The sequence below is a fragment of the Astatotilapia calliptera genome, chromosome 18, assembly GCF_900246225.1.
Source record: "Astatotilapia calliptera chromosome 18, fAstCal1.2, whole genome shotgun sequence".
Lineage (NCBI taxonomy): Eukaryota > Metazoa > Chordata > Actinopteri > Cichliformes > Cichlidae > Astatotilapia > Astatotilapia calliptera.
The window spans coordinates 21,484,710-21,511,664 of NC_039319.1; the positions used below are offsets into that span (position 1 = coordinate 21,484,710).

General features: G+C 43.8%; 1 protein-coding gene across 1 annotated transcript in view; it reads left to right on the forward strand.

Moving 5' to 3' along the window:
* Positions 1-5,791: 5,791 nt before the first annotated feature.
* The window catches only part of lingo3b (leucine rich repeat and Ig domain containing 3b), a 47,734-nt gene continuing 26,570 nt past the window's right edge, over positions 5,792-26,955 (forward strand). The window contains exon 1 of the mRNA XM_026149594.1: positions 5,792-5,998. The gene's annotated coding sequence lies outside the window, so the exon portion shown is untranslated. The remainder of the gene's footprint in view (positions 5,999-26,955) is intronic.

Below are 26,955 nucleotides of genomic sequence, written 5' to 3' on the forward strand. Positions count from 1 at the left end.
ATTCAAATGCCACCGTATTCTGTCCAAAATGTCAGTGCAACTTAAATTCCTCCCAAATGTGGGCTTTCGAGAAAGAAGACTGTCACTTGGGTTCAGTGTGTCACCCACAGCATTTGTAGTCTTAATGCTAACACTCTGCACCCACTGTGACGGCACATTGTGCACATATCACTGTACAACAACATGAGTGTATCCACCGCTGTTTAAGGCAGACCCAAGGAATAAATTTCACAATTTTAAGTTTTTAATTTTTATTTTTTTATTCTAAAGAAGAGTGTGGTGTTCATGAAAGGTGGTAAATCTGCAGCCATCAGTCTTAGCTAGAACAATTTGTTGGAGTGAATAAATGCATGTGGAGACAGGAAGTATCTCCTCTCGATTTTTACAGTATTTACCAGATAAACAAAGCGGATCAGGATGGTTTTATGTGGAAAAAATAAAGAAAATCTACACAAAATGTATCAAATTGTTCAATAGAACATAAGTAAGCTTGGCAACTGACCAAAACAAAACCCAGGGCAAGGCTTGTGGCTACTGGGGAACTAGCCAGCAAATTAATAATGAGGCGCTCCACTGAACTCTCTAAGGAGAATCTATCCCTGTCCTATATACCCCACTTACACCAGGATCAAACCATGTATGGAAATGTATCAGTTAACTCATGTAGTTGACATTTTCATCCAAAAACAACATAAAGACATTCAAATGACCATTTCTAGACTTTTGCCACTGAAACACAAACATTAAATCTACTCATTATATCTTTATATAAAACAGTACTGGTTACCCCTCTGTTTGAATTCAGCTTGGTACACTCCAAAATCCAAAACACCTGAAGTTCCTGTTTGAAAGTCTCCATCTTCACCATGGTGGTAATGTGGAGCAGAGCACAGGCAAACACTTTGGGAATGTAGCCGAGGAACAGTTGGCATATACTTAATACTCAATAGTGTTGGCTTTACACTCACATCTTGAAGATAAACTATTCTGCAAGCTTGATGCGCCAGAATAGGGCTAAATGAGAATACCTCTGTAGCAGCCTAGAGTCTGTAGAGGACATGGGTTACACAGTGGCAGTGATTAAATGTATTACAGAGAAACATTTGTTTGTTTATTCTCTGGTTTTATGTTGAACCATTTGCAAAACTGGAAGATTGTTCATAAAGTACACAGCAGGAGAAAAACACAACCTGCTCTGGTGTTTCGGCCAAGTGACACACATTTGGCTGAAATACAAGCAAATGATATTTTCGCAAGATGTCATTCTATTTATCTGTTAAGAAGTGTATAAAAATGAAATAACCTCTTTATTTAACAAAACAGTTACATAGCTGAGAAACTTAAACCTTAAAAAAGAAAACAACTTATGGCTGTCTGTGACAGGCAGACGACCAACCTCGGCTCGACGTGTGCTGCATATTTACTTAGTTTAATTAGTTTCTCCGTCATCAGATGAGAGCAGTTTTATGCCGACAGTCACTATAGCAGAGGAAATATAGCTAGGTTTTATTCTCAAATTTTAATTTTGTTACATACATGTTGTGTCTTCTTGGGCCTCATGCAAACAGGTTTAGAGATCTGTTGATGATCATTTGGCAATCCCAAAAAAAAAGTCGTATTCCCAGACTTTTTGATGAGCAGTGACTATGACTTGGGTGAAAAGTCTACACCAAAAAGCTTGGGATTGCTTTGGTCACTAGCAGATGGTTACAGTTGCACATATTTTGCTTGAAACACGTCAACTTGTCTGCAAACACTGATTATGTATTCTCTGAGCTGTAGCGAAACTTGAAAGCAGTGTGCAAAAAAAAAAAGACAGAAATGAAGGAAGCCTTACTTCTGCTATCAACACACATAAAAAAGCAGACTTTTACTTTTAAGGCAGACATTCCATCTTTCTGGATTGCTTTGAACTCACAGTTTCTCCACCACTTGCCTAGTAGTTTATGAGTGTTTGCAGACCAGCTGGCCTCTTACATGCAAACTATTGGTCACCGCAGAGACCTATAATAATGAGGAACATTAAATAATTCAAGCTTTCAAGTCAGTGAAGACTCTTTCACAATTTTAAGACATCTTGTTAATTCAGAGAAAAGACTCATTTCTTGTCAAGTAAATGCAATACACTTGCATAGATATCATAATAGTATCAATTGACACTACAGCAAGTATTAGAATTACTGGAGAGTCTTTACATTACAGTATATAGCTCCTTGAGGAAAGTGTTGCTAAGGAAGGAAGAAAAGAATCCATCCATCTATGCAGTCTAGACAGAAATGCCCAAAACTCCCTGTCCCCAGCTACCTCCTCCAGCTCACCTGGGGGACACTGAGGTGATCTCAAGCCCGAAAGCAGGGAAAATCTCTCCAGTGTGTCCTGGGTCCACCCCGGGGAGTCCTCCCAGTAAGACATATCCAAAACACCTCACCCAGAAGGCATTCTGGTTAAAGAAGAATTTTTTTTTTAGTTATCTATAATATTATCTATAATGTTTTTGGGGGTTCAGCAAAGGAAGAACACGTGATCTGATGTTTTAATGTATGTGTGTGGGCAGGCAGGTCAGATTGGCTGAGAGGTGGGAGTGGTAGGTGTTTGCTGGACTTGGCCTCCACCAGGCATCATGACTTGCCCAACCCCTGGCCTCGGGGTCGCAGGCCAGACTTCTCCTTTCCTGTGATGAGCTGTTAACTGACCTCAGGGGCAGTCAGGCTCGAAGAATGGGTTTCTGTGTGTGTGTGTGTGTGTGTGTGTGTGTGTGTGTGTGTGTGTGTGTGTGTGTGTGTGTGTGTGTGTGTGTGTGTGTGTGTGTGTGTGTGTGTGTGTTTCAACCTCAGTTCCCTGTGATCTGATCTACCCTGACAAGGCAACAGGACTGAACAATAAAAATGTCTATTTTCCTCCTCTCTCATTCGCTCCCTCTCTCTGCATGCTCCAGGCAAAATGGGGGAGGTGATTAAAAAGAACAAACTCACTGGAAGAATGACATTTCATCATAAATCCTCTTTTTGTATATTATACTCACCATTTGTCTTTAATCAGGAGCAGCTCGGTGCATTTGGTATAGAGCTGCTGCAGCAGGATGCAACACCTTCATGCCTTTATTTTAAGATTTAAAGGTCACCTTTCACATTCCCACTGTTTAGCATGATGAATTGCAGTTGTTCCTAGGTCAATGCTAATAAGAAGAGGAGATTGGACCTCTGCACCGAGGGTACTTGAGGCTAGGTCTCAAAGAATTTGGAGTTGGACTTTTCACAAATGCAACTCTAGCCCAAAATGACATACAGTGGGGCAAAAAAGTATTTAGTCAGCCACCGATTGTGCAAGTTCCCCCACTTAAAATGATGACAGAGGTCAGTAATTTGCACCAGAGGTACACTTCAACTGTGAGAGACCGAATGTGAAAAAAAAATCCATGAATTCACATGGTAGGATTTGTAAAGAATTTATTCGTAAATCAGGGTGGAAAATAAGTATTTGGTCACCTCAAACAAGGAAGATCTCTGGCTCTCACAGACCTGTAACGTCTTCTGTAAGAAGCTTTTCTGTCCCCCACTCGTTACCTGTATGAATGGCACCTGTTTGAACTCATCATCTGTATAAAAGACACCTGTCCACAGCCTCAAACAGTCAGACTCCAAACTCCGCCATGGCCAAGACCAAAGAGCTTTCGAAGGACACCAGGAAAAGTATTGTAGACCTGCACCAGACTGGGAAGAGTGAATCTACAATAGGCAAGCAGCTTGGTGTGAAAAAATCAACTGTGGGAGCAATCATCAGAAAATGGAAGACATACAAGACCACTGATAATCTCCCTCGATCTGGGGCTCCACGCAAGATCTCATCCCGTGGGGTCAAAATGATCATGAGAACGGTGAGCAAAGATCCCAGAACCACACGGGGGGACCTGGTGAATGACCTGCAGAGAGCTGGGACCAAAGTAACAAAGGTCACCATCAGTAACACACTACAACGGCAGGGAATCAAATCCCGCAGTGCCAGACGTGTTCCGCTGCTGAAGCCAGTGCATGTCCAGGCCCGTCTGAAGTTTGCCAGAGAGCACATGGATGATACAGCAGAGGATTGGGAGAATGTCATGTGGTCAGATGAAACCAAAGTAGAACTTTTTGGTATAAACTCAACTCGTCGTGTTTGGAGGAAGAAGAATACTGAGTTGCATCCCAAGAACACCATACCTACTGTGAAGCATGGGGGTGGAAACATCATGCTATGGGGCTGTTTTTCTGCCAAGGGGACAGGACGACTGATCCGTGTTAAGGACAGAATGAATGGGGCCATGTATCGTGAGATTTTGAGCCAAAACCTCCTTCCATCAGTGAGAACTTTGAAGATGAAACGAGGCTGGGTCTTCCAACATGACAATGATCCAAAACACACCGCCCGGGCAACAAAGGAGTGGCTCCGTAAGAAGCATTTGAAAGTCCTGGAGTGGCCTAGCCAGTCTCCAGACCTCAACCCCATAGAAAATCTGTGGCGGGAGTTGAAAGTCCGTGTTGCTCGGCAACAGCCCCAAAACATCACTGCTCTCGAGAAGATCTGCATGGAGGAATGGGCCAAAATACCAGCTACTGTGTGTGCAAACCTGGTAAAGACCTATAGTAAACGTTTGACCTCTGTTATTGCCAACAAAGGTTATGTTGCAAAGTATTGAGTTGTATTTTTGTTATTGACCAAATACTTATTTTCCACCCTGATTTACGAATAAATTCTTTACAAATCCTACCATGTGGATTCATGGATTTTTTTTTCACATTCTGTCTCTCACAGTTGAAGTGTACCTCTGGTGCAAATTACTGACCTCTGTCATCATTTTAGGTGGGGGAACTTGCACAATCGGTGGCTGACTAAATACTTTTTTGCCCCACTGTATACCTCACCATCTGATTCAGATGTAGCCACAGCAGTGAATGGCCCTTATCATTTGTTATCAAGCCCATGCACATTGTCAGTTGGCACTTTCCTCTACCTGCTGGCACCCTCGCAAGGCTGTTATCATTCAGTGCAATCAGTGATAAAAAGAGAGCAACCTAGATGATGTAGGAAACGACTACGAATCGTGTAAAGGAGTAAATTAAAATACTGGCAAATTGAGCTCGGTTAACTGTGATTTACATGTACAACCCATGTTTGCTGGATTATTAGAAAAGTCTTAGAATTACCTTTAATATTACTGTTTTCTAAATGACTGCAGTACTAGCAGTAGTAGTAGGAGCACTACTAATCCTCTTATCTATTCTTACAAATACATCTGCTGTTTTTCTGTCTTCTAATCTTTGCTGTCATTCTTTTTATTCTTTATCCAGCCCTGTTGTTTAGAGGCTCCCTCAGCCATACGCTCGGCAGCACACTGAATTGTGAATCCTAACAGCCTGAGCAGTAGCAGATAGAGAGTGACTGAGAAAAGTGAGGGAGGGAGGGGGTTGGGGAGAGATAAAGAGCGAGAGAGCAGCGAGAGAGAGGTGAGAGAGAGAGAGAGATGAAAAGCATGCTAAACGAGAGAGAGGCGCTCATACTGAAGGAGGCAGAGGCAACAGCAACAGCACGCTCCTTTCCCCATTCCTCCCTCTCTTTTCCTCATAATCCCACAGCCATACCGGAGGGAGATGAAGGCTACCCTGACCAGCTGATGAGGACCGGCTGAAAGAGAGAAAAGTCTCAGCGTGAGCCCCCCTTCTTATTTTGGGACGTTAATCAACAAGGAGTGAACGGAGGCGCGTACACACGAGCGTGCCTGCGGGAGGGAGGGAGGGAGGGAGGGAGAAGGAGAGAGAGAAGAGGGGGATGAGTGGTACGTTTGGTACAGCTGCTGATGCCAAGGTCTGAGAGTGAGACAGACTGAGGGAGACCTGAGGCTCGGAGGGCTCGCACGTGCGGAGCGGCGTCAGAAACTTGCGGGCAACGAGAACAGGAAAACAGATTCACATACGCACACAGCTGGACAGATGAGGAGGGATCAGGGACCACGCTTCAGCCCTGGGTATGTTAACTTGTGCAGAACACACGCGCACACACACATGGGCATGTACATCTTGTCCTCAACAGCCACTGTGATTTTTTCAAATAGAGCGCAGACACACTTGAAATGCAACAGTACACGTTTGCTGGGCTTAAGGGTTGACGACTACCCATCCTGACAAGGCTCCCTACTTGCCCTTAGATACTTGCAGGAAAGAAAAGAGAGTGAACAAGAGAGGTTATGCGTGTGTGTGTGTGTGTGTGTGTGTGTGTGTGTGTGTGTGTGTGTGTGTGTGTGTGTGTGTGTGTGTGTGTGTGTGTGTGTGTGTGTGTGTGTGATCATGCTTTCTTACTATCGCCTATCTGAATTGTGCACTCAGCTAGAGGTATTTAAAAAGGCTTCACAAGCTGACCAAGTGATGAATGTTAATAAACCTTCACTGATGGAATGCTGTCATGTTTCACATCGCCCGACTCTTCTAGTTATAACATCGCTCATTACATTACCTACATGAGTTATGCGCTCTGCTCACAGTCTGCAGTCTGTTTTTTTATCTGAAATGATAACCTGGCTGAAAAACAGCTGAAGTGAGGACTTGTTTGTTCACTCTGGTCTGAGACATGAATAGCTCTACTTTACCCATGCTACACTGCAGGATGCCATGTGTGGTAACGTGTCATGCGTGGTCATGTGTTATGTCATGTTGTGGCAGGGGGCATATGGCAATGTGTGTGTGTGTGTGTGTGTGTGTGTGTTGTGGCAGGGGGCATATGGCAAGTATGTCTTAGGTGCTTTAGCTATCAGCCCCCCCCCCCCTTTTTCTTTGAATCTAACACCCCCCGCCTCGTTCTCAGTCTCATTCCTTTTCCACCATCTTCCTCCTTTCTCCATTTCCAATTATAGACTGTCACCTCTCTCCCTTTCCTCCTGATCCTATCTCCTGTTTCATTCTCTTGCTAAGCAATTACCTTTACCTGAATCTTCCCCTCTGGACATCATGGCTGGCTGGTTTTTCTGTCTGTCTCCTCAACAATGAAAGTGAAGGATAGGTGGTCATTTCATGGCCATTTTTTAATGGTTGCCTGAACCATGAGCAAAGGAGCAGCAGTGAAGCATGAGCACACAAGCCACTTCATGTTAATACCACTCAGATAGATCTGGAATAGATACATAAATATGAAGCTCAATCTGGGAGGAGTGGGGTGTTCAGTGTACAGATGAATTATGCCTCTAATCATGGAATCAGCTCATTACTTCCTGCTCCTCATTAACTTGTTTGGGTTTCTAACTTTATCGCTGCTCGGTCTTGTCTTCCTGAAAACTAAACAGGAAAAAGAACTCACTCAGACACTGCTGGCAGGCAGATAGCTCCAAGCATACAGGCAAACTTGCTGTTTGTGTCTGAGAGTTTTTTCTGCACTCACGGACTCTTCAGCTACCTCTATTCCTGTTGCTTTACCCTCTTTCTATAATCGCCACTGGTAATGAGCCAGCCTTCACACACGTATACAAAGACATGCACTTATTCCCACCTTCCCACCATCAGTATGACCCTTTAAGTGCAGACGCTTGCCAACTACCTGAAGCATAATATCGCTGTCCTCTCTGCTGCCAAGTCTGCGTAGTGTGTGAAAAGACCAAGACTGGAAATGAGACACTGTTGAATCAATGAGAAGTTAGATAAGAGAAAGAGAATGTCACGAATAGAAGGATGAAGAAGGCAAGCGCGACATAAAATTAAACAGGAGGAGATTAAAGTGATGTAGTGAAAGGCTCGTCAGAGGGATATTTAGGACAGAAAGGGCCGAGAGTGTGACAGGAAAGTGGGAGAATGTGGGTGGAACTGTTTGGCCTCTGTGTTGACAGGTGCTTATTGCAGATGTGTTTTTCCAGTGAGTGGACATGCTGGCAACGTGATAGTTTTCAGCCACCCGTGGGGAAGAAGGTGATGAAAAAGAATGAAGAGGATGAGATCATTGCTGGAAACAAAATCTTTACAAAAGAAAATTGTTTTTTGTACAAGTTGTATTTTATTTTAACTTTTTTTCCCATTATTCCATGTTATAGTAGGTGGGCACAGAGCTTGTAAAGAAGACAACTGACTTTCCAAACACCTTTATTTAGTGGTAGAAGCGAGCTTATCTGAAATGTCTGTGATAAATCCACATTAAAGAAAAAGACTTATTCGCCCACATCTATGCCAATTACCATACTTTTCCGAGCAGACGTGCTTTTGCGAGTTTGACTGTTGTGTGGACATATGTCTGTCTGGAAGGGGAAACACTGAGCACTTGAGAACATTGTAAGGTTTACATGTAAAAACTAATATTGTATTTAAAAATTTACCACAAGCTTCTATGCTCATTACTTTTAAATATATTGCCTTTTTAAATTGGTTGCTTCTTTTTGAAACACCCTGTACTCTCAGAAAATAGAAGTTACTCCTCCACACATGTGAGACTTTTTAACTAAACCTAACATAGACCTGAAAGAGCTGAGATCAGAATGTTTAATGAACATGAATGCCTATTTTAAGCCTTACAACTCAGCATTATTATGTGTGGGCTGGGTACCTTTGACATTTAAACCAATACCGGAACCAATTTGATTTATACTCTAAAAAGTACCAGGTTCCTCTACCCGGCCCCAATTTCTCATTCAGCTCATTTACATCAGCAGCACACTTTCCTTTCAATGAACAAGCTCTTTTTTTTTCTTTTTTTTTTTTCTTTTTGCCTGTCAATGAACAAGCTCTAACGTGACCTTTAGCACTGGGCTAAAGATTTCCTGGAGATGGTAGAGACCAAAACTGGAGCTAAAAAGATGAATTTGTCAGATGGCTAGAAAGTGTGACTGTAAGTGAATGACTGTGTTTCTCTGACACTGAAGAATCTGTACAGTTGTTTTCCCTCCAGGGTGGTCAAGGTACTAGACTTTCAAACTCAATACCAATATCCAGGAAAATACTCAATGCTTGATACAGTTTTTGAAAATTTTGACCAGAGGTGGGACCAAGTCATTGTTTTGCAAGTCTCAAGTAAGTCTCAAGTCTTTATCCTCAAGTCTCAAGTCAAGTCTCAAGTAATGTCAGGCAAGTCAGAGTCGAGTCTCAAGTCACTGGTGTAAAAGTCCGAGTCAAGTCACAAGTCTGAAACTTTGAATTTCAAGTCCTTTCGAGTCTTTAAAAAAAAAAAACAACGAAAAAATAATGTTGCAGTTATGCTAAATGTAAATATTAGACCATGTAATTTTTAAATCTGTGTTTTTCTCAACACATGACAAAATAGTGAACTTAGAAAATATACACAAATTGTGAAATTGCACCTCTTTAAAATGCAGCTCAATTAAACCTAGCTCCAAGAATAATTTTCACCAACAGTTCTGAGATAAGCTGCATGTTATTCTTGGATGCGGTTGTAGGACCGGCTTTAAAATCGCATGACAAAAATATACACATTAAAAAAAACTGTATCACCAACGTAGCCTGGACAACATTTGCTAGTTAGATGAAGTCAGCTATCTCATCGTAGCATATTTATATGCATATTTATAATCATACGGTTCTTGGAGTGAGTGCATACACTCATGAAGTTTAGTAACTTCAGGTCACTGCAACAAGCCCAGGTACAGTTTACCGCCGGATGGGTGCAGGACCTTGAAATGCACCGTGTAGAAAGTAAAGACCATCGTAAGTATCATAAGTTTACCAGTCTCACAAATCGTCGTCATAAATACACATTCGTTAACCGTTTATTAATAGGACCTTTGAGCTCAATGGTAATTAATTAGCAGTGGAAATCATTTCTGGTAGCATCACAGAAATGTAGCAGTGACAATAATATTGTATGCTGTAATCGTACTGGGCAATTAGTGATACAAAAAACCTGTTTTATCCTGTGAATAAAAGTATGTGTTTTTGTCAATGTACCATAATAACAGAAGCGAAACGCAATATCGTGTCAGGACAATTCACTATTTATGCACAATAAATAAAGGAGCATAGCGCAACAATTTCTGTTCAGCGACAGACTTGCTTGTAACCTATATCACCAATTATGTTATGAAAATGACGTATTAACTACTAAAAAACACTGACCTTCGTGTTAATGCTTGGAGCAGACTAACCTGTGAGCTGGAGGGTTCTGGGACGTTATATTTGGTCTTTGAATGGCTGCAATCCAGACCATCCGTCGCCTCTTTGTTACTTCGGAAACATGGCTCGAACAATTTCTCTTCAACGACGTAATCCGATAACAACCGATCTCTTTACCCGTCGGCTTCCCGTGGCTGTCATGCGACCGGCTATTGCAGTTAATAACACAACAGCTTCTTGACATTTTTGTGTTTCTTTTTATCGCTGTGTGACTGATTTTAATTGAAAGCCTGCGTGCGCTAGTACCGCTTGACCGCTTGCCACGAGTTCCCAGAATCCTTTGCGGTTCTACCCGTGAATGACGTCACATTTTCAATCTCTATATAATATGCATGTTAAATTTTATATTTGGGGTAAAATATCAAGTCTTTTCAAGTAAACCGGTTCAAGTCCAATTCAAGTCCCAAGTCATTGGTGTAAAAGTCCAAGTCAAGTCACAAGTCTTAGAACATTTTTTCAAGTCAAGTCTAAAGTCATAAAATTAATGACTCGAGTCTGACTCGAGTCCAAGTCATGTGACTCGAGTCCACACCTCTGATTTTGACCCCATCCTGCAAGAACAGAAGTAATTGCAAGCAAGTCTTATTTTGAAAAATTGAACCAGACGCTGCCTGTATTTTAAAACTGACCTCACAACTGGCTTTAAAAAAATACGAAACACATTTTGAAAAATTATTGCAAAAGTAGAAAAGTTTATCATCTTGTTCACATCTTCCCTGCAGTGTCTATCTCACCCACTGTTCTCACTGCTCCACCTCAGTCTACAGCTTTTCTCCTCAGCTCTTCAAGACTGAAGTTGTCTGATTCGGCTGCTGTGCTCCAGATTTCTCTCTTTATTTGCTTGGATTAGTTCTCCACACATTCATCTATGGTTTTCTTGCTGGTCTGCACAGTGAGAAACTTCTGACTGTGCCCATTCTCCACATGTCCGTAATCTGCTCTGTCACGGCTCAATATTCCACCCGTGATCTGTTCAGCCTACAGTAATTATTTATCTTTTATTTAACTAAAGTCAACTAGCTACCACGTTAAGGATAACAGGTGGCTAGTGTGGCTATTGGTTAACTGCTAATAGTTAGATGGCTAATATTGACATGTGCACTTCCATGCTGTTGAAACGGGACCTTTACAGACCTCTGATAGTGTTTCAGTGTTATGAATGTCCAGTATTTCACCTGTTATTGAGGGGAAGAGCTTTGTGTCTACTTGTTTGTGTGAAGTTGTTTACACTGTTTGTTGTAAATGAGTGACTCCGGTATTAATTTTAGCATTGATTAATATCTGAGTATCGATTTTTATTTGTCATGGTGAATTGGATTAAAGGACTCAGGTGCGAGACTCCTTGCAGAATGACAGTGGATTTATTTACAGTGAAAAGGTGAGTTAACAGTTCGAGTCTATAATCCAAAAAGGGCAGTGCAGTGATACGGCGACCTCTCCTCACGGTGACAGTGCAGTAATAATCCACAACAACTCCTGGTGCCGGCTCCTCCTCCAATCCTTGAACCCTGGAGGCAGATGAGAAAAAACACACGCTCAATAACGAAAACGTCCTCTCCTTCACAAACCGGGTATGCTAATCATGACTACGCTACCCGGTTTAGTTCAACGTTCCAGCGTTGGTTGTGACTCAACCGCCCCGTTAAATACGTCTGCGCTGGCAAGGTAATTCTGCACAGGTGCGATGATTCTAGCTTAGGACACTCCCCTCCGGTCAACTGCCGTTCCGTGCCACAGCTTCCGGAAGTACATGTTCCAGCAGAAAAACACATGCCCAGGATGGAGAGGAGAACACGACACAGTACACACAAACACCACAACAAATTGGCAAGACGATCAGTGAGGACCGTCTAGCCATGACAGTACCCCCCCATTAACGGGAGCCCCCCGGCGACCGACCAAATTTGTCAGGGTGCCGGCGGCGGAATTCCTTCACCATAGCATCATCCAGAATCGCAGACCGCGGCACCCAAGCACGCTCTTCCGGACCATACCCCTCCCAATCCACCAAAAACTGGAAGCCCCTACCGCGACGCCTGGCATCCATAATCCGCGTGATGGCATAAGCAGGAGCGCCGGCAACAACCCGGGCGGGCGGCGGGGGCCTAGAAGGCGGGCACAAAGGGCTGGTCCGGACCGGTTTCACCTGGGAAACATGAAACACATTATGAATCCTCATGTTGCGAGGAAGGGCCAAACGAACAGACACCGGATTCAACACAGCTTGGATCGAAAAGGGCCCAATAAAACGCGGGGCCAACTTCTTGGATTCAGTTCGTAAGGGAATATACCTGGAAGAGAGCCACACCTGCTGTCCAACACGATAGGCAGGGGCCGGAGTGCGGTGACGATCGGCCAACCTCTTATTCTGCGCCGTCGTCCTCAACAGAGCCGCCTTGGTGGCGCGCCACGCCCACCTGCAGCGTCTCATATGATGCTGAACAGAGGGAACGGCCAGCTCACCTTCAGTGATGGCAAGTAATGGTGGCTGGTACCCCAGCGACGCTTCAAACGGAGACACGCCAGTGGCTGCCGACGTGCTGGAATTGTGGGCGTACTCAATCCAAGCCAACTGGTCACTCCAGGTGGATTGGTTCGAGGAAACCACACAGCGTAACATGGTTTCCAACTCCTGATTCGCCCTCTCCGCCTGACCGTTCGTCTGAGGATGAAAACCTGAAGACAAACTCACACGGGCCCCTAGTCCTGAACAAAACGCCCTCCAGACCCGGGAAGTAAACTGGGGGCCCCGATCAGAAACAATGTCTTGTGGAATCCCATGTAACCGAAAAACATGCTCGGTAAGGAGCCGAGCCGTCTCTAAGGCAGTCGGGAGTTTGGGCAACGCCACAAAGTGCGCCGCCTTGGAAAAACAATCTACAACAGTTAGTATGGTCGTGTTACCTGATGACGACGGTAGACCAGTGACAAAATCCAAAGCAACATGCGACCAGGGGCGCTTGGGGACTGGCAGAGGGTGCAAGAGACCGGCCTGGGGGGCACTGGGGGTCTTATTGCGAGCGCAGATAGGGCAGGCCGCAACGTAGCTCCCACGATGCAAGTGGCGGGCAGAATGGGTCTTTGCTTCTCTCCGTCATCCGTGTGTGGTGCAAATTGGCGTGAGAGAGCATCGGGTTTTGTGTTGCGTGATCCTGGTCTGTAGGTTATAGTGATATTGAAACGTGTAAAGAACAGGGCCCACCTGGCTTGACGTGCGTTAAGACGCTTAGCTGCCTGGATATACGCCAAGTTCTTATGGTCCGTCCAAACCACAACGGGGTGTTCACTTCCCTCCAACCAGTGCCTCCATTCCTCCAGGGCCAGCTTGATGGCGAGGAGCTCCCGATCGTCCACGTCGTAATTCTGTTCCGCTTGGGTCAGCCGTCGAGAGAAGTAGGCACATGGATGCAGCTTGCCACCCACCCGCTGGGAGAGAACGGCCCCCACCCCCGAATCCGATGCGTCCACTTCCACCACAAATGGTCGGGTGAGGTCAGCCTGGATCAAAATGGGAGCAGAGGAAAACAGTTGTTTCAAACGAGCAAATGCCTGCTGCGCGGAACTAGACCATAGAAAGGGCAGTTTGGGAGAAGTGAGTTGTGTGAGGGGAGAAACCACCTGGCTAAAGTTCCTGATGAACCTCCTGTAAAAGTTGGCGAACCCAATAAACCTTTGCAGTTCTCGACGCGTCTTGGGTTCGGGCCACTCCACCACTGCCTTCACCTTAGCAGGATCGGCTCGTAGCCGCCCCTCCTCCACAATAAACCCCAAAAACAGCACAGACTGAACATGAAACTGGCATTTCTCACCCTTGACGAAAAGTCGATTTTCCAGCAGACGCTGCAGCACCAGTCGCACCTGTTTCACATGTTCGGCTCGAGTCTTAGAGAAGATGAGAATGTCGTCTAAATAGACAAACACAAAATGATTAATAAAGTCACGCAGCACATCATTAACCATTGCTTGGAAGACAGCAGGGGCGTTGGTGAGTCCGAATGGCATGACCAGATATTCGAAGTGCCCCAAATGGGTGTTAAATGCCGTCTTCCATTCATCCCCCTCACGAACACGAACCAGGTGGTATGCATTACGGAGATCGAGTTTAGAGAAGATAGTCGCCCCTTGGAGTAGTTCAAACGCTGAGACAAGAAGAGGGAGGGGATATCTGTTCTTGACGGTGATCTTGTTCAGGCCTCGAAAATCAATACAGGGGCGGAGAGACCTGTCCTTCTTCTGTACAAAGAAGAATCCAGCCCCCAGAGGGGATGTAGATGGGCGAATCAAGCCGGCAGCGAGAGAGTCTGTAATGTAGCGCTCCATGGTCTCACGTTCAGGCTTTGAGATGCTGTAAAGCCGGCTGGTGGGTAATGGGGCGCCAGGGTGCAGATCTATCCCGCAATCATAAGGGCGATGAGGCGGGAGAGACACTGCTAGGTCTTTGCTGAATACTTGAGCCAGGTCGTGGTACTCTGGAGGGACGGCTGAGAGATCGGGTGCCTTCACCTGAGCCGCCGGATTTAGGGGCACTAAACTGGGCACCGCTGCACGTAAACAATGTTCATGGCACCACTCGCTCCAGCCTGTCACGCGTCCCTGAGCCCAGTCGATCTGCGGATTGTGCTGTTTGAGCCATGGGAACCCCAAGACCAATGGGGTGCCGGGGGCTTTAAACAGAAACAGGGAAACTCTCTCAACATGGTTACCAGAAAGAACTAAAGTCAGATCAACAGTGCGATGGGTTATTGCCGCTAACGGGCTGCCGTTAAGAGCTGAAACCTGAAGAGGCTCCCGGAGAGGAACCGCGGGGAAGCCCAACTGCCTAGCGAGCGATTCATCCAAAAAATTCTGTTCAGCTCCAGAGTCCACTAATGCACGGCACTGGTGAGTGTGAGATTGAAAAACCAACTTAGCAGAACAACTCAGATGGGGAGCAATGTTCATGGTCGCACCCGTCAGTACTCCCACAGCTACTGACGGGCCTGGTCGTTTCCCCGAGAGGGGCATGCGTCAGCAAAATGTCCCTTCTTTCCACATGCAAAACACTCACCCGTCTGGCGTCTCTTCCTCCAATCTGTGGAGCTCAACCGTGCTCCGCCTAACTGCATCGGCTGCTCCTCCTCTTCCGCTGACCGCGGGTCCGTCCCCTTCCACTCCAGGGCCGGTAATCCAGTCTGCCACCCAGCGCCTCCCGGTGTCCGCTTGCTGAACTCCCGAAGGTGATCGTCCAACTTAATACATAAATTAATCAATGCACTCAAGGTTTTAGGCAATTCTTTGGAAGCCAACTCACGCTTCAGTCCCTCGTTCAGACTGTTCAAGAAAGCTCCCCGGAGCGCCGTCTCCTCCCAACCAGTCTCCTCAGCAAGAATCCAGAAATCCACCGAAAAGTCAGCGACACTCCTCCGGCCCTGTTTCAAAACAAACATCCTATGTGCCGCACTGTCAGGGTTAGTTCCTTTATCAAAAACACTTCGAAATTTGCTCAAAAAATCAGTGTAGGAAATCTGAGGCTGGGAGTTTAGGACCGCTTGTGCCCACTGCAAGGCTCGACCTGTCAACAGCTCCACCATCAGGGTGATTTTAGAACAATCAGTGGCGTAAGCCTGAGGCTGCTGCCTAAACGTGAGGGCACACTGCATTAAAAATCCCCTACTCTTGTCCAAATCTCCGGAAAATTTTTCTGGGACTGGCAACAAATGTTCACGCCGTGGCAGAGGAGGGGAGGGGGGCAGTGGGCAAGCAGCAGCGACGTTGATCGGAGGTGGCACTGGTAAAGGCCCCCCAGCAGCTCCAGGTGGAGATAGCAACATACCTTTTAGCTCTGTCACAACCTGGATTAGCGCTGATTGCTCCTTGGAGAAATGTTGTAACATGTTCTCATGGCGTTCTAGTAGCGCCGCCTGGAGCGACAGCTCGCGCCGCCAAGGTGCCGAGTCCGCTGAGTCCACTTGGCTGGAACGTTCTGTCATGGTGAATTGGATTAAAGGACTCAGGTGCGAGACTCCTTGCAGAATGACAGTGGATTTATTTACAGTGAAAAGGTGAGTTAACAGTTCGAGTCTATAATCCAAAAAGGGCAGTGCAGTGATACGGCGACCTCTCCTCACGGTGACAGTGCAGTAATAATCCACAACAACTCCTGGTGCCGGCTCCTCCTCCAATCCTTGAACCCTGGAGGCAGATGAGAAAAAACACACGCTCAATAACGAAAACGTCCTCTCCTTCACAAACCGGGTATGCTAATCATGACTACGCTACCCGGTTTAGTTCAACGTTCCAGCGTTGGTTGTGACTCAACCGCCCCGTTAAATACGTCTGCGCTGGCAAGGTAATTCTGCACAGGTGCGATGATTCTAGCTTAGGACACTCCCCTCCGGTCAACTGCCGTTCCGTGCCACAGCTTCCGGAAGTACATGTTCCAGCAGAAAAACACATGCCCAGGATGGAGAGGAGAACACGACACAGTACACACAAACACCACAACAAATTGGCAAGACGATCAGTGAGGACCGTCTAGCCATGACATTATTTATTTATGTATTATTGGCAACTCTACCCCTTAGTACCAAATATTTACCAAAAGAATGTGTTATCATCTGTAGGATAGTGCACTTATTGTGTTAACTATATGAGGCGCTCATACCCCAAAGTTGTTTTTACATCTTGATGTGCAGGTTGGTAAAAATCAACAGTTTTCTTTGTTTCAGAATTTTTTTCAGCTTCTTGCAGATCAGCCCTCAATTTTGTGAGCACTGTTGTATTCTCACCAATACCAATCATGGAGGAATAAGATATATGTGAAAGGATCAAGCTTCAGGGAGCAAAATTTGAGCATTATGTGTCCACCGGAGGAGACGCGTGAAAAGAGGAAAGATTCTTGTGCAATGAAAGGATTTGATTGAGACAATGACCGGGGGTATGTGGGCTTGCTGAAAGAGCTTTTGATGTCAGTGTGTGCACAAGTGTCTGCACGCGCTTTTGTGTGAATACATGTTTGTGTGTGTGTGTGTGTGTGTGTGTGTGTGTGTGTGTGTGTGTGTGAGAGAGAGAGAGAGAGAGAGAGAGAGAGAGAGAGAGAGAGAGAGAGAGAGAGGGCAATAGTCAACCTTGAGGTTAAGAATGAGGTCCAGCATGGCGGATTGTTTTTATTAGATTGCTCGATCGCGAATGAGGTGATTGCACGGACAAGGGCAGAGAGTCACATCCACACCGCCCACGTCTGCCCACACACACGCACATCCATGCTCAGCTACACACACAAACACACACACACAATAAAACACCAGTCCTTATTAAAGTCTTGAATTGCAGTACGGAGGCTCATGTTGCATTAGAGGTCGCTCAGAAACTGAAGTTAATGGTCTTACTTCCAGTATCATTCAGCGTGTGTTCTGTGAGGTTATTAGGCCTTTAAGGTGCTGGCCGCTGGTGAAGCCTCCCATGTACAGCGTAAAGTAAAGGGCATGATTCCAGTCAATAATGAACAAGCAGGCGGCTGCTGCAGGCCAAATAACATGCAGGTGAAAAGTACAACACTTCTGCGGCCTCAGCCTCCTCCTTCTTTCACTTGCTGTTTCTCTTTCCTTCACTTTTTCCTTCGTGATGAATTATTCTTCCTCACACTTTTGCCCTGTTTTCTTCACGCTGCCCTTTCACTTTCCATTTCTCCTTCTTTAATTTACTTTCTCGGCTGCGTTTTCTCAGACGTGACCCCTGAGCGCTCCAGGTTCTGCTGTTCATTCACTATGCACATGGTTTCTGTCTCTTTTGTCTCCCTGCTGCTTGGGTCCGATAGGAAAAGTTTTAAGGTCACCTGCTATCTCTTGCCTAGCTCTCATAATGAATTAGCATTTGGCTTTGCTTCATTATTCAGTCTGACACAACCATCCCTTGAGTTATTCTCAATGTCTTTACAATTAAACGCTCAAATTCAATTTAGCCATGATTAAGTAACTAAATCTCTCCTTTCTAATTACAAAACTCTCCCCTGCTGAGAGATACAAAGTCCTTAAAGGTGTGTCCATCCCATTTTCATGTTAAAGAGTTTAACACCAGCTTGATAGAGCCACGAAAGAGTCTCATTTTACCGACATTAAGTGCTTGTCTTGTCTTTTAAAAGAAACCTTTCATTGTTGCATGTGTGTGGCGCTTTTGTCTTCCTTGACACCTCACTCTGAACACTCCTAATAAGGTTTCTTGCTCATCCACACAGAGCAGAAAAATAACTGTTGAAGACAAACAGCCTTTTGTGGCAGCATCGCATAACTGCATTTAATGTCACACTCTGCCAACAGCTATTACTATCACAGTTCTCATTCAAAACAGAGAAAAAGGAAGTCATGGAAATACAGAGACTTTGTGTTGACTATGAAAAATACACAGTTTGGCTCTTAGAGTTGTCACATTAAAGCTAGCAGTTAATGACCTTGAACAGGCAGCGCTGTGTTGACGCTTACTGTGATTCTCTATAATATCTGCAAATTTCATTTTATTTGTATTCAACCGGCATTTGAAATACATAAAAATGAACATAAAAATGAGAAGAGACTGTTTTGCACCAGCACATCCAGACTTATGTCATCAAACCAGTAGTTCACGGCAATCTCCACACCTCCACCTGTTTACACCATTGCATGACTTTTGATTCTAAATTTTCTCCAGAGTTTTATCATCTCTCAAAAACCAGACGTCTGGGTACTCATCACTAAGCAACAATGTCTTTGTTATTCAAATCAGCCTGCTGTTGTGCTCAATCAACGGCTGTTTCCACTGTCCAATTGGCCAATTAGAGCTGTACAGACGGGGTTAGTAGCAGCACAGAGCTAGCAGTTTAAGAACATCCATGAAAGGAGTTGCCACATTAAAAGAAAACAAGTGGTAAGACCTGCACCTTTGTAAATAATGAGCCAGCATCCCACATTAACTCATCAATACTACTCAGACCTCAAGAGAAAACCAGATAGCTTCTGGTATCCAAAAGAGAAATCTTTTCCCCCGCCTGCAGATATCTGTTTACACAGATTTGTGTACCAAATGTACCAAATCTAAAATTAAAGTGTTTATTTGATGAAGTGAAAAACATTAATCTCTCATGAGAAATCAGCACTGTGGCTTATGTTTCACATGAATTTTACACTGGCAATCATTACTGAGTGGTTTGGAGAAAAGCAACCAAACAAAAAACAGCTTGGATTCAGGAGAAAGACGGATGGCTGCCCCTCTCTGTGGCTGCCCCTCTCTGATCCTGATCTGGCAGAAGTTTCTTCCTGTTAAAAGGGAGTTTTTCCTCCCCACTGTCGCCAAGTTCTTGCTCATAGCAGGTCATCTTATCGATGGGGTTTTTTCTGCATTATTGTAGTGTCTTTACCTTACAACATAGAGTACCTTGAGGCGACTGTTGCTGTTAATTGGCGCTATATAAAAACATTTGAACAAAACTAAGACAAACTTAAAAGAAAAAACATACATATACTTTTTTGAGCAATGTAGAGAAGCCAACACATAAAGAGACCATGAAGACCATTGGTTCTCAAATAAATTAGTATGTCAGTAAAAAGCTCTGAAAGCTCTGTGTGGCCTTTAAGTTAGGAGTAATTTGTGATACAACATCTGTGTGGTTACCTTTTAAATGAGACTCCAACTACCTTCAACTACCTCACGGGTGTTCAGCTGAATCAGAAAGGCTGACACAAAAGCTGAGCTTGTTTTAAGTCTCACCACCTGTTGCTGTAAAAGGAACTGGTTCCAACAACTCAGTGTGTGTGTGTGTGTGTGTGTGTGCGTGTGTGCGTGTGTGTGTGTGTGTGTGTGTGTGCGTGCGTGCGTGCGTGCGTGTGTGTGTGTGTGTGTTTGTAGCAGTCCTCCCATTACTTCACCTGCATGAATAAAGGAATCGTGTTTCTCAGACTTCATTAAAAGTTGATGCAGGTCATGAAGTGTGCGGCTTTGCTAATGCAGGTCAAGGAGATAACGTTCATGCGTGCATATGTGTGTGTTTGTGAGAGCGTAGCCATCCCTGCCTTTTGTTAATTGAATGTTGAATGCAGGTTAAATTGTATAATCTTATCTTTTAATAATGCAGCTGAACTAAGGATAACACACAGGATATTGTGGCGCCACGTTCTACTCTCTGCTTCTCTGCTTCTCTGTACTCCGTCTATGTGTGCGAGATAAAGGAGGTGAAAGTGTTATTACGCAGTTGTGTGATAATTAATTTTTGAATTCATGTGACGCCCTGAAGTGACCTAGTTTGACATTTAAACATACTGATGTACAATATTCTCAAAACTGCTGATGCAAGTGATGTGTGTGTGTGTGTGTGTGTGTGTGTGTGTGTGTGTGTGTGTGTGTGTGTGTGTGTGTGTGTGTGTGTGTGTGTGTGTGTGTGCATTGCCATGTAATGCCATCTGTAGGCCCAACCTTTTGGCAGGGGGGACGTTATTCATTAATTCTAACAGCATGATTTCGAGCCATGAACACTCTTCAAATGTTTCTGTGTGTGTGTGTGTGTGTGTGTGTGTGTGTTCCTGTCTAGCTATCTTTGTGAGGACCAAAATCTGCATTCTACTATACTTGTGAGAACCAACAGTCACTTGTGAGGACACACTCACTGGTCCTCACAATTTTGAAGGCCTTTTTGAGGCTCAAAATGTGGTTTTAGTGTCAGGGTTACAATTAGGTTATGGTTGGGTTTAGGGGAAGGGTTAGGCATTCATTTTTAATGGTTAGGGTTAGGGGTTAGGGGCTAGGGAAACCATTATGTCAATGAAGGTCCTCACTAAGATAGCTGAACGGGCTTGCGTGTGTAGGTGTGTGTGTGTCTGCAGTGCACGCTCTTTACACACATAAGGCCAGTGAGTCTCACTCGTACGCTTCATTTTCCTCTTTCTCTCTCTGTCACTCTCTTTCTCTCTTTCATCTGTGATTCTCAGTAGATGAACGTCTCTCTGATCCATAAGAACTCTGTTAAGGAATGCCGTATTGCTATTGATTCCCTCTCTGATCCCTCAGTTTGTGCAGGCACAACACAAACGGTGCGGCGTTGAGAGGACGGCTCGGCTGATAGCTGTGATGGAGTGCTGTGCCCCAGTCCTGCAAATTGGATTTTAATGATTCAAGTATCATTTTGTGAACACTGCTCACTGCTCCCCACAGACATTAAAATGTGATTTCCTCCACAAAAGGCAGAGAGAGAAACGGCTGGAGAGGAAAATAAAATGTTTTGGAGAAGTTGAAATGCCTTTAAGGGCAATTTACATTTGTGTGACTGTGTTTTAGATTAAAGTCAAGCTAACTTACTAAGCAATCAATAAGCAGAACTAAAACTGACAAACTAAAACTTGCAATTACCAGAACACAATATTTTTTCTTTCACTAGGAGAACTAGCTTTCACTTGATGATTGAAATGATGGGTCTTATGAAATCTAAACATTGTACAGATGAAACAGACAAAGTACGACACTATACATCATAGCTCAAGCATCTGCCTTGTTTTTCTTTTCACCCCTGCAGTCGATCACACCACATCCACCCACCAGGTGTTGTGTGGTTTTATACCTGCCATCTAGCCTTTGTTTTTCTGTCACATCATGGAAGGCTGCTTGCTCTTGTTGTTTCACTCTTGTTGTCTGCTTCCTTGTTGTCCCAGTTTTCCACCTGTAAGCTTCAATTTGCACTTTAATAACCCACTAAAACTGTTTCTGCCTGCCTGCTCATGTCTGCACTTGGGTCCTCCTTCTTCATCTTCATGTACAAACTGGGGCAGAGTGGGCTTGTTGAAAAGGGTAAGAACTTTATATAATCATAATTTATAAACTACAAAACTATGACAACGATTTGAACCATACATTTCCAGTTTGGGTTCATTACTCGATAAGACCTGGAGTTGCCACTTATTTTCAGTTTCTTGTGCAGCTTCTAATATTTCACTGTGGTTCTTCTTCTGATGAGATTTCAGTGAACAGTAGATGAATCAGCTAAAGGATACGATGTCTCTCTCAGGTCCTGTGCCAATTTCTGAAGAACATAACTTTCAGATGCTGTTCATCTGGTGTAGATAGTTTTTTAGTCTATCTACCCATTTATTCTTTTGTCTTCAACTTGTCAACTTAAGGACACAATGCACACCAAGACGCGATATGCCAAGGTTTTGTGCAACAGCTCTTTGGGAATCAGTTTGTTGTCTGATCTGTTAATAGATTCAGCTAAATACATGGGAACAAATGATGTGTTTTGTGACAAGCTGCTAGTAACAAACTGCTAAAGATAAAATGTTGAAATGGTAGTTACCTAAATTTTGTGTAAACACAAAACTAGCTCATCACTTGAGTTAGTCTGTATAATAAAGTCTATGTATAAAGAAATGAGAGGTGGCTCAAGACTTTTGCACAGTGTTGTACAACTTTTCTAGCTTGGGCCATGCTTGAGTACTGATGAGAAACACCAGAATCAGAAGAAATGTTTTCACAACAAATCCTCTTTTTTTTTGTTTTGTTTTTTTAATCGCTTCATGAAAAAAGTACTTCATAGCTGTGGTATCATGAGTGTTTCCTCAGGCACAGAGTGAAGAAAAATCCAGTTTTCTGTAAACTGTATCTGGCTTGAATTATTTTTTCTCACTCCTTTGGGAGTAATTAGTCTTGTTCAGTGTAGATGGACGGATTTTCTCTGCTGTCCTTCAGCGCTGACCCCCTATTCTGCACACACACATACGCACATACATTTCGCTCTGAGGGAACACAGATTCAGACATTACTTCTGCCTCACTGCTACACAAACAGGCTTGCAAAATGCCTCAGGACAGTTCACCATTGGCGTACACACATATATACACAGAGACCCACACATTCGTCCAGGGTCGCATGTTCGTCGTCACCCTTCCTGCAGAACTGGAGGCATGTGAAAGTCACTTGGGCATGCCAGCACATGCGTGTCGTTGTTGTCTTTTATGCATGTCACGTATAATGAAAGGGCCAACAGTTGAGTCACTGTGCAAATGTATTCAATATCTGTTAAAGTTCGTGTAGACCTGAAGGTTAGCTGCCTCTTCAAAGTGATTTGGTTGGCATCTCCTCTCGTTTATACAGCAAAACTGCCTCAAATCATTCACTCCATTGCGTGTTGCCTTTTAGCAAGGCAGTTGGGGCATTTTTGTTTTATTATTTGAAAGCAAAGTACAGACAATAGAGGCTGCAACCACAGAGATCGCTCTGTCTCCCTGAAAAGGTAAAACAAAGACAGCCTGAATTATTAATGTGCACATTTACATTCCCATTTATAAAGAGCAGCTCCTCATCAGCTCTTGCGTGACAGATTCTGTAGCGCCACGTGTCCCCTGACTCACTTTGTAACAACCGCTTGTTAAATTGAGGTTTGTTTAAAAAGGACACAAGCCTGTGGCAATTTGGCTCTTCTTCTGTAGATCATCTTTTTTTCGTAAATTACCAAATTGACAAAAGTTTTTCTAGGTGCTCTCTTCAGAAAAAAAAGTTAAAAGTTACACTATGCAGTGTTTTCAGTTCAGGATAGCAAAATCATCCAAAATCCTCTTTATCATGTACTCAGTTTTCTCTTATTGTTACTATTTGTCCTCATCAAGACTTCATCATGACTAAAGATGCCAGGACATAACTTTAACACTGACCTACACTTACAGTGCTGTGAGATATCTATCCCCTTCCCACCCCCATCGCCCCACCCCATATTTCTGACACTTAAATGTTTCACATGATTAAACAAATTTAATATTAGTCAAAGAATGAATACAAACACTGTTTTAAAATGATAACTTAATTTATTTTGGGGGAAAAAGCTAACAAAACCTACCTCTCATTATGTAAAAAAGAAATATCCATTGGTCTTGAAAAAAAGCCTCCAGGAATTCCAGGGAACCACAGTCAGAGCCTTTATACACAAAAGGAAGAAACTTGGAACAGTGGTGAACTTTCCAGGAGTGAAAATGACTCCAAGAGCGCACTGTCAACTCATCCAGGAGGTCACAAAAGAACTCAAAACAACATCCAAAGAACTGCAGGCCTCATTTGCCTCAGTTAAGGTCAAAGTTCATGATTCAACAATAAGAAAGAGACTGGGCAAAAATGGCATCCACGGGAGAGTTTTTGGCGATACCCACTGCTGAGCAAAAAGACCACAAAGGCTTATATCACATTTGCCAAAAAATATCTTGATGATCCCCAAGACTTTGGGAAAATTTTCTGTGGACTGACGAAACAAAAACTGAACATTTTTTTAAAGTTTGAGTCTGATTACATCTGGTGTAAAACACAGCATTTCATAAAAAGAACATCACACCAACAGTCAAACATGGTGGTGGTAATGTGATGCTCTGGGGCTGCTTTGCTGCTTTAGAGCGACTTGCTGTAACTGATGAAAACATGAATTCTGCTCTCTACCTGAAAATCCTGGAGCATGTCCAGGTTTGTGTCCTGAAGCTTAAGCACACTTGGTTTATGCAGCAAGACAATAAAAACACCACCAAGTTCACTTCTGAATAGCTGAAAAAAAATGAAAGTTTTGGAGTTATGTTCAGGTCTCTGAACATGACAGCCGCCCACCCCATATGTACAGATTCATGTCCGCATCCACTTTTAAAAGGCAAAAGATTTCACATCTGGATGTTGGAGGGGTCGGTGGTGGAGTGGATCATTTCACACCAGAGAGCCAAGTTCGAGTCACCTCACAGATTTTCAACTCATTTTGAAGTAAATAATTCTCTTGGTTATTTTTAGCCATTAAAAACTGCTTGGTTTAGAAAAAGATATTGGTTTGCGGTAAAATGCGACAGTTACCACATCTTTTAAGGTTTTGTTGCCATGGTGATGCCTCCTTGCTTTTCTCAGGACAAAATACATGTTTCTGAAATTAATATCATTCATATTAAATTCAAAACTTTGTACTCACTGATACAAAAAAGATGAAAAAAAACTTGAATTCATGAACATTAAAAAATGATTCTTTTGTTCGTCTGGGCTAAGAGGCTGAATGTTTTTCCTGCTTTTCTCCAGTTTCTCGCAGCATCAAAACAACATCCTAGGCTTTTGTTTCTTTCTGGGACACTGACAAAAATATCAACAGTTTTTCTTCATGGTAAAAAAAACAAAACAAATCCAATCTTTAATCTTTGTAACACATTGTGGCTATAAACAACCTGTAATGCAACACTCTTACACTGTGTTATCCTCAGAAAATACAGGCTGTCTTATTCAGCTAACATCCAGTCCTTTAATATTGATAAGCATTATGATCTGACTCAGCCATGACTAATAATAATGGGAGAGACACAACTTGAACCAAATTTTTAACAGTTTATTAACCAAACAAAGCAAAAAAAACCCCAAACAAACAAAAAAAACGTAACAATATTTAATGTGTTAGTCAGTGTTAAAAGTGTGTCAGCAGCTGGATGAGTGATCAAACATGAAGCGTGTGTTGTTGTGTAGGGTAAACAGGCTAAAGCCAAACAAACAAATACAGTGGTGCTGGGTGAATGAAGAGAAAGATGAAAGCTGAGACACCCGGCTCTTATATGCTCCAGGGAAGCTGGCCGGGCGCTCTCAGTTCTACTAATTAACCCCACCTACCAGGAACCTGCCAGATAACACAGAGAGACTACAGGGAAAAACAGCTGGACCATCACAAACATGAGTTCACTTGGGGATGTTGTTCATGTAATCACAGTCATTTAATATAGTTCTTTGGAACCATTCACCAACTACAAGTAGTTAGCATAAACAATATTAAGCTGCTCCACAACCGAAGTAATTAGCAGCAGTATGTTGACCAGAGACCACAGAGCGTGAATGACGTTTGGCGAGTTCAAGCAAGCAAGTGCGAACGAAATAGCTGCTGGTGACGCAAAGTGCACAGGACCCCAGATCAACTTTTTTCCAGGCAAGCGATTGCAGCAACTACCAATGAGAGCAAAGGATACTGTTGATTTACATGCAACCTGCTAGTAACTAGGGTTACCTAGGCAACCAGAGGATGGAATGTCAAACAGAGCCTGGTTCTTCCTGTGTGGACTTACATGTGGCCTTAGGTAGTCAGCTAAATATCAGTCATGTGACCAAGGTGTGGGTCTCTTGTTCAGTCATGACCAAGCAGTAGCCTGTCTGAGTTTCTCCTTCATCCACTCACTCACGATTCTCGGTCAGTCCTTCGGCGGTGGTGAGTCTCTAATTTGAGAGGACAAGAATCTGTGCAGTGAATAGTTTGGTGTGATGGCTAAGTTTACCTACAACACCCTTTGAATGTACCATGACTGGGCTTTTTAATCCCCATAGTGTGGTGTTCAGTTAGCATTTGATTCTCTCTCCTTTCAGTTTTCCTCGCCAGGTGTCAGCCTCCCTCTCAGCTGATTCTTGGTTGATGTGGCGTGTGCTATGGCTTCATGTTTTCGTGTGGGTTTTTACACAAAAGCTCCTTTTGAAATATTTATCTCCCAAACCTGTGCACCCTTTCCCCATTTGAGAGCCTTGTTCTCCCCCTGTCTCTGCCCCTTCCCGTTTCATCTTTGTTTCACACTTTTTCGCGCTCACCGCATATCCCGAGCCGCCGCCCCCAGCCCCCCCCACCACCACCACCACTGTCTCCACTCCTCCTTCCACCCTCGCCTTTTTCTTTTTTCTTTTAAACATCTAGTCATGAATTTATTATGTGAATCAAAATAGAGCAATGAGTCTTTGTCCCCTTCGCTGCATGTCATTGGTCTAGAATGAATAATTCAGCCACTGTGGTTGAAATTAGGATCAGGGAGAAAAAGGGAATTATTTTGAAGCAGTGCTATTCAGGCTATTTTCGAACGGC